A 7,971-nucleotide genomic window follows, 5' to 3' on the forward strand; every position below is an offset into this window, starting at 1 on the left:
GGAGCACACAAGACGTCCCCTCTTCTCCGCGCTGGCACAATTCAAGAATCTTCGACAATCTCGTCCTTGTTGAAGGATCTTTAAACAATATGGCATCTGCTCGATTCTCCAAAAATATGAATGGCCCATTCACGCAGCTCAAAGGAGACGCTTGGCAGCTGTCACCCTTTCAAACACCCCCCTTTCCAAACAATATTCAACGCCTTGCCACTTCCCCGGCACCCCCACCCCAGCTCGGCGGCGTGCCTTGAAGGCTCTCGAAGCGCTAAGCCGCTCTCCAATGTAATGCAATTTATCCACAATGGGACAAAATCATCCAGTGCTTTACCACAATGAACGAGCACTTTACTGAGCACACATTAGTGAGCGTGTCATCCACACTCCTGGGGCGGGAGGGGGGACTTAAGCGTCCTTGAGGAATTTGGCAAGAAGAGAATAAATATATATATGATAGTCTACAGCCACAAGAGATAGAAAACTTCTGTGTTTTTACTGAAACGGGATTCAATGGTACTTGTTTCGGTTAACTCGTTCACGGACTCACCCGTGCTGCCCCCAGTGAAATTAAAAAAGGAAAGCATCATTGTGCAAATGTTACTCTAACCGCATATGTATAAATGTATTATTTCATAATATTTGTACAAATGCAATAAAAAAAATCAGCTGGAGAGCTTCACTAACTCACAAGCTGACGAAGACTGAAGTTTCAAGACTCGAGTTTTAATGACTCACGGGTACTCAACAACAACTTGGATTTCACTGACTCATGGGTACTTGAAGAAGACTTGATTTACACTGACTCAATGGTAGTTGAAGACTGAGTTTTACTGACTCAAGGGTGGACAAAGACTCAAGTTTCACTGTCTCACGTGTGCTTGACAAAAACTCAAGTTTCACTGACTCAAGTGTTGACAAAGACTCAAGTTTGACTGGCTCGGGTTGCTTCAGGTTATGAGGACTCGTTTTTCCACTGACTCACCGGTTGACAAAGACTCAAGTTTCACTTACTCACGGACGCTTGACAAAGACTCATGTTTCACTAACTCACAGGTTGACAAAGAATCAAGTTTCACAGACTCACGGGGTGCTCAACGATGTCTCGAGTTTCACCGACTCACAGGTTGACGAAGAATCAAGTTTCACTGACTCACGGTGTGCGCAACAACACATCCAGTTTCACTGAGTCACAGGTTAACGAAGACTCAAGTTTGACTGCCTCACGGTTACTCAGTTAGGACTCGTGTTTCACTGACTCACAGGTACTCAAAAGAGACTCAAGTTATTAGAAACAAACAAAACAAAATAAAGTTGTATTTTTTGGAAAATTAGGTTGCAGCAAAAGTTATAATGTTATGAGAATCATATCAAAATATTATGGGTATAAATTCATAATTACGAGAAGAAAATTTTCCAGAAGAAAGTTGAAATAGATGGAAAAAAATGTCTAAAATCTCAGAAATGGGAAAAAATTAGGCATGTCCGATATAAACAATATGCCAATATTGTCCACCTCTCAATGTCCAATACCGATATCAGCTGATACCGACACTGATACCGATATGTGTAACGTGACATATCTCCTGTGGTGGAATTAACACATATCTGTTGTGAAGCTAATGGATACATCATCAGCAATTAGCTTGTCAACGCGGCTGTAAACAACATTGTAAAACATCTGAGAAATGCTTGCCATTAAGCTTAGGCTGTGACATTTGCTTTAAAAGTCAACAGAGTATCCATTTACATTTTTTTGATCATCAAAAAGCCCAGGGAAGAAAATCAAGTGTCATCATTTTCATGTCGGCCTAGCACTCTCAGTGCAGCAGCAACGGCAGAGACAGAAATTTTTAATTGGGGCGGCCAAGGTAAGACCATTACTCACATAGGGGTGGCAATAAGTTGCTAGGAGCTCCGCCACTGTGCAGCAGCACGCTGTATTGGTTTCTACGTCACACTACAAATTGCGTCAGATTTTACCGTCACGTACTTCCGTGAATTGTTACATTCCTACTGAGGAAAGGCGGCATATCTAGAAAATGGATGGATGGAAGGCGCAAGCTAGTTTGCTACTAGCCACCCACGTTTGTTTACACGCTTGAGAGGCGGTTTGAGGAGGTCATCTTTTGTGCGCCGGCAAATACGGGAGCCCATTTTTGCAGAGCTGGTGGAAATGTGAATTTCTTTTGGAGAGTAATAATGTATCTATCTACTGTATCTCTCTATCTCTGTATGTATGTATGTATGTATGTATGTATGGATGGATGGCTGGATGTATGTATGTATGTATGTATGTATGTATGTATGTATGTATGTATGTATGTATGTGTGTATGTATGTATGTATGTATGTATGTACAGTATGTATGTATGGATGGATGGATGGATGGATGGATGTACAGTATGTATGTATGTATGTATGTACAGTATGTATGTATGTATGTATGTATGTATGTATGTACAGTATGTATGTATGTATGTATGTACAGTATGTATGTATGGATGGATGGATGGATGGATGGATGGATGGCTGGATGTACAGTATGTATGTATGTATGTATGTATGTACAGTATGTATGTATCTATGTACAGTATGTATGGATGGATGTATGGATGGATGGATGGATGGATGGATGGATGGATGGATGGATGCATGTACAGTATATATGTATGTATGTATGTATGTACAGTATGTATGTATGTATGTATGTATGTACAGTATGTATGGATGTATGTATGTTGTGGAATTAACACCGCCGCCACGAATGCTGCCTTTCAAGCAGCTCTGTTTGTTTATTCAAGCACATTTTTACGTGCCATGAGGGCAACGTCTGGCATCGGTGTGATTTCCTGTCTACTCATTGATATCGAGGCGGCCACGCCGTAGCTAAGGTGAAAGTCAAGTGCCAAGCAAGGAAGTGGGGATTCAAGCCTTGGGTGGCTTCTATTATCATGGGAAATGTGAATTCACGACCAAGCAAGATCAACAAGCTGGCAAGAACGTCAAGACCTTCAAATTTGTGCTTCACCAAGTAGCTAAGAGCTAGCGTCGAAGAGGCTAATGTGATGAGCTGGCCGACTTCAGTACAGTCAGAGCAGCCAGGAACACAAGAGCCTGTGGAAAGCGCAAAAGAAGTGGGCTTGCACTGTATGTGAAAAAACTGCGGTGTCATCCTGGCCATGTGATCACTAAAATGTCCATCGATACAGCATTTTTTTAATTCCGATTTTCATTATCAGGAAAACATCTCATACCGATGTCTATAGTGATATCACATTTATATGCAATATCGGGCTGATAGTAGCTGTGTACCGATATTATCTGACATCCCTAGAAAAAAAATATGGAAAATAATGTCATTTTAGTAGCATAGAGTTGATATTTAATATTGAAGAAAAAATACAGTGGTGTGAAAGAGTGTTTGCCCCCTTCCTGATTTCTTTTTTTGTATGTTTGTCACACTTAAATGTTTCAGATCATCAAACAAATTTAAATTTGCAGAGATTAATTGAAATCTATCAGTGTGGAAAAGGTTATAAAGCCATTTCTAAAGCTTTGGGACTCTAGCAAACCACATTGAGAGCCATTACCCCCAAATGGTGAAAACATGGAGCAGTGGTGAACCTTCCCAGGAGTGACCGGCCAACCAAAATGACCCCAAGAGCGCAGCGACGGCTCATCCAAGAGGTCACAAAAAATACCACAACCTCAGTTTGCCTCAGTTAAGGTCAGTGTTGATGCCTCCACCATAAGAAAGACACTGGGCAAAAACGACCTGCATGGCAGAGTTCCAAGACAAAAAAAACACTGCTGAACAAAAAGAACACTAAGGCTCGTTTACATTTTGCCAGAAAACATCTTGATGATCCCTAAGACCTTTGGGAAAATACTCTGTGGTCTGACAAGACAAAAGTTGAACTTTTTGGAAGGTGTGTGTCCCATTACATCTGGCGTAAAAGTAACGCCACATTTCAGAAAAAGACCATCGTACCAACAGTAAAATATGGTGGTGGTAGTGTGATGGTCTGGGGCTCTTTTGCTGCTTCAGGACCTGGAAGACTTGCTGTGATAAATGGAACCATGAATTCTGCTGTCTACCAAACAATCCTGAAGGAGAATGTTCATGACCTCAAGATGAAACCAACTTGGGTTCTTCAGCAGGACAATGATCCAAAACACACCAGCAAGTCCACCTCTGAATGGATGAAGAAAAACAAAATGAAGACACTGGAGTGGCCTAGTCAAAGTCCTGACCTGAATCCTATTAAGATGCTGTGGCATGACCTTAAAAAGGGGCTTCATGCTGGACAACCCTCCAATGTGGCTGAATGACAACAATTCTGCAAAGATGAGTGGGCCAAAATTCCTCCCCAGCGCTGTAAGAGACTCACTGCAAGCTATAGCAAACACTTGATTGCAGTTGTTGCTGCTAAGGGTGGCCCAACCAGTTATTAGGTTTAGGATTTTTTTTCCTCCCTTAATAATAAAAAGTTTCATGTAAAAACTGCATTTTGTGTTCAGTTGTGTTGTCATTGACTAATATTATTATTAAATTTTAAAGATTTAGGTGTGGCAAACATGCAAAAAAATAAAAAAAAAATCAGGAAGGGGGCAACCACGTTTTCACACCACTGCATAACTTCTTAGCATCTACTAAAAGAAGCAAGGCTACAGTATTTGGTTGGTTGAATAAAAGTACAAGGTATGTTCTCGATGAAAGTATCCTTACGTTACTTGTGTTGTCATGTGGCGCTATATGTAGAGAAAAAAACAAACAAAGATGCCTCATTCTACTTCACGCAAAAAAGCCGTATCAGCCCCGTAGGCAGAATCCGACACGGGAGAGGAGCTTTTCACGGCAAACAGACTGCTAAAGAAGAAAGAAAGTGTCTGGATCATTTTTTATTTATATGACCCCGCTGGGAGTCGCTCAACCACCTTTTACTCGGAAGGGAAAATAGGGACATTGGACCTAGAAAGCACAGGAGAAGCTCCCTGTTTAAAATGATTTGGACTCATCAGAGAATGCATACATTATAAAATTATTTTTAAAAATAATATTAAATCATATTTTAATAATTAATTGAAATGAAATACATGTTTTTTTAGTTCAATTTCTTCCATTCATGTATTCATATTATTAAATATATTACGTATTATTTTTTAAAATATTTTTAAAAACATTTAATGTATTTTTTATTTATAGATTATTTATACATTTAATTTTTTTGTATACTGTATGTATATTTTATGTGCATGCATATTATATGTCCAGGCTTTAGTGACACCCATATTTATGGGGGTGTTCTCTGGCATAAACGTCAAATTATACTCATACGCTATCGTATTTTTTCAGTGTACTAAACGCGCAACACAACAACACAGGGCGACCGCTTGAAGTGCGGTGAACATTCCGGCAAACATTTGTCGTCCTCTTGTGGGTCATTTCATCCGATGAAACATCATGCACGCATACTTATCTGCGCCTGCGTTATCATGCGGAAAAGATCGCTTGAAGTAAAGCCCAACATGGGATTAATCGTGGTGTTAACTGTGCAAAGTGTGATTAATCACGATTAACAGCTCAGAGGTCGAGAGGTATAGCCTATTTCATTCAACAAAATGTTATTCCAAATAAGACTAGCCGATGAGAGATTATATTAGAATGATTTGTTCATTTTCATGAATGACCGAAAAAAAGCCAGCACAAGCTGTGACAATTGTTTGCAATGGGAATCATCAATATGCAGATAAAAAATCTAAAAAATGTATGATTTCAGCATAATCTGAGAAAATATATATTAATGATGTTTTTTTAAATGATAATAATTTTGAGATGAACAGATAATAAATTAATAAAAAATAATACATATATATATATATAATATGTAATATATTATACTACATAATTACGATATTAATATAATGTGATATATAATATAAACAATCATATATATCATATATATATATGAAATACAGATTTTAAATGAATGAATTAAAGAAATTAAATGATTAAGGAAGGAAAATAGGAGTAAAAAAAGCACAATATAGCCTGTGTAGTGATGAAGGAAAAATAAAAAAAAGAAAGGGTTTCAAAACAATTTAGACATAAAAATGGATACGTGACTAATGAGAGTAATTAAAATGAGTATAAATGCAAATCAATCATTCGAAAATGAAGTAAATAAAAAAATTCAAGACAAACAAATAAACCAACAACAACAACAAAATGGGAGTTCAAATAAACCTGACAGAAGGACAAGAAAAAGCGTTGGGAAGTAAAAGATAGAAATGAAAATAGAAATGGAAAATACAAATGCATCGATAAACAGAAAATGAAATAAGTTGAAGGAAATGAAGAGATGACAGATAAATGGATAAATAAATAGGGGGTAGTATAAAAATGGACTGAATATCGTTTGTGCATTGATAAAGAGAAAATGCATGCAAAAATGTAAAAAAAATAAAATAAAAATGGATCAGAGTAAATCATAAAAATCAATGCATATAAAAACGACTAAAATATGTTCGATCAGATCAAAGAATAAATAAACAAACAAACCGGTGTGAAAAAGGGACATAAATGTTCATGGTAATTGCTACTTTTGATTTTTTAACCCGACAAATTGACATTGGCGTGCCTCATTTGCATATCTAAAAATCTAATCTTATCAAAAATAACGTTTAAAACCGCCAGGGTGTCATTCTCGGAGTCGTGGTGTTCGTACTTTTTATGGCCAGGAAAAAATCCTCCCAACAAACAGGAATACAACATGTAAATAACCTACCATGTACGCCGCTGCTGATCCTATCGATCTGAAAGACATGAAGACGAGGACAGATGAAATCTATTGTTAGGATTTATTATTTGCTCCACTCATATTCAGTTGGGATCGACTTAAACGCCATTACATAGAAAAGAATGACAATTAAGTCAACTTGTCTTCATTAAAGTGTAAATCCACGTGACACGACAGGTGGAATTGCGAATAAAATCAAATGTAAAAAATAATAATAATAATAATAAATCCACGCACATGTCGAGTCAGCAAATCCTACGCAGTTCGATCCAAACCATCCACACAATCCTCGTTGGTCGTCGTCTCGACACGTTATGGTCCTACCTGCTATTTTATCCACAGGTCGACCCGACCCTCAAACCAGCGCGCGGCGCGTTCTGGCGGTCTTGGGGAGGCGGTGCCGTTTTTTGGATCGCAGCAGAAGCAGGAGAGTTCTTGCCAGTCAGGCCCGACGTGGAAAGCATAACGCAGTGCGGACTCTGAAGACGAACGCGAGCACAGCCTTCGTTTCCATGTTGGAATGTCGGCGTCATTCCATCATGCTGCTGCTTCTCTCTCTCACCCCGGAGTGCCACAGGCCCACTGCGCATGTGCAAATGCCTGTGTGTTTTTCCATGTAAGTGAAATGTTGCTTTTTATTTCTGATTAAAAGTGATTATGGTTCAGTTATGTTAGTAATTTATAATGTAAACAAAATAAAGCTACATTAGTATAAAGAGGGAAAAAAGGAAGCAAAACATAGAAAATAAGCAAAAACACAAGAATATAGTTTGGGCAGTGATAAATAAAATACTACGTTTCAAGGGGGGGTTTAAAAATAAGTAAATAATACGATAAGAATAAATGAATAATACTGTAAGTTCAGATAAAGAAAGAAATTCAAGATGAATGTATGATGGGGTAAAAGAAAATCTGACAGAAACGTTCGATTCATAAATAAATGCAGGATAAAGATGAAGCAGTGACTTGTTAGAAATGAATCATCAATCAATGCTTGACATTGAACAAATGAATATTGTTCAAACACTGAAAATGTCACAAAATCGTCACTACATCAGCCAGAGAAGGCAACTCCTGTAGAAATTGCGGGTGAATGCTGAAGCGGAACTGGATGGCCGTAGGGGAAAGGTGGGATTACGGGAAAAAGTGGGAGTTTTTGGGGACGCACTGAATA

The 7,971-nt window shown here is 38.3% G+C and overlaps 1 protein-coding gene across 2 annotated transcripts in view; it reads right to left on the reverse strand.

Moving 5' to 3' along the window:
- The window catches only part of LOC129174165 (fidgetin-like), a 29,678-nt gene extending 22,329 nt beyond the window's left edge, over positions 1-7,349 (reverse strand). The window contains exons 1-2 of one of the 2 annotated variants that reach the window (XM_054765956.1): positions 7,122-7,349; positions 6,786-6,813 (exon numbers count right to left, since the gene is read on the reverse strand). The gene's annotated coding sequence lies outside the window, so the exon portion shown is untranslated. Of the gene's footprint in view, positions 1-6,785; positions 6,814-7,034 lie in introns of both variants that reach the window. The other variant, XM_054765876.1, reaches the window with a different exon arrangement.
- Between the last annotated feature and the right edge of the window lie 622 nt (positions 7,350-7,971).

This window comes from Dunckerocampus dactyliophorus, chromosome 1 (assembly GCF_027744805.1).
Source record: "Dunckerocampus dactyliophorus isolate RoL2022-P2 chromosome 1, RoL_Ddac_1.1, whole genome shotgun sequence".
NCBI lineage: Eukaryota > Metazoa > Chordata > Actinopteri > Syngnathiformes > Syngnathidae > Dunckerocampus > Dunckerocampus dactyliophorus.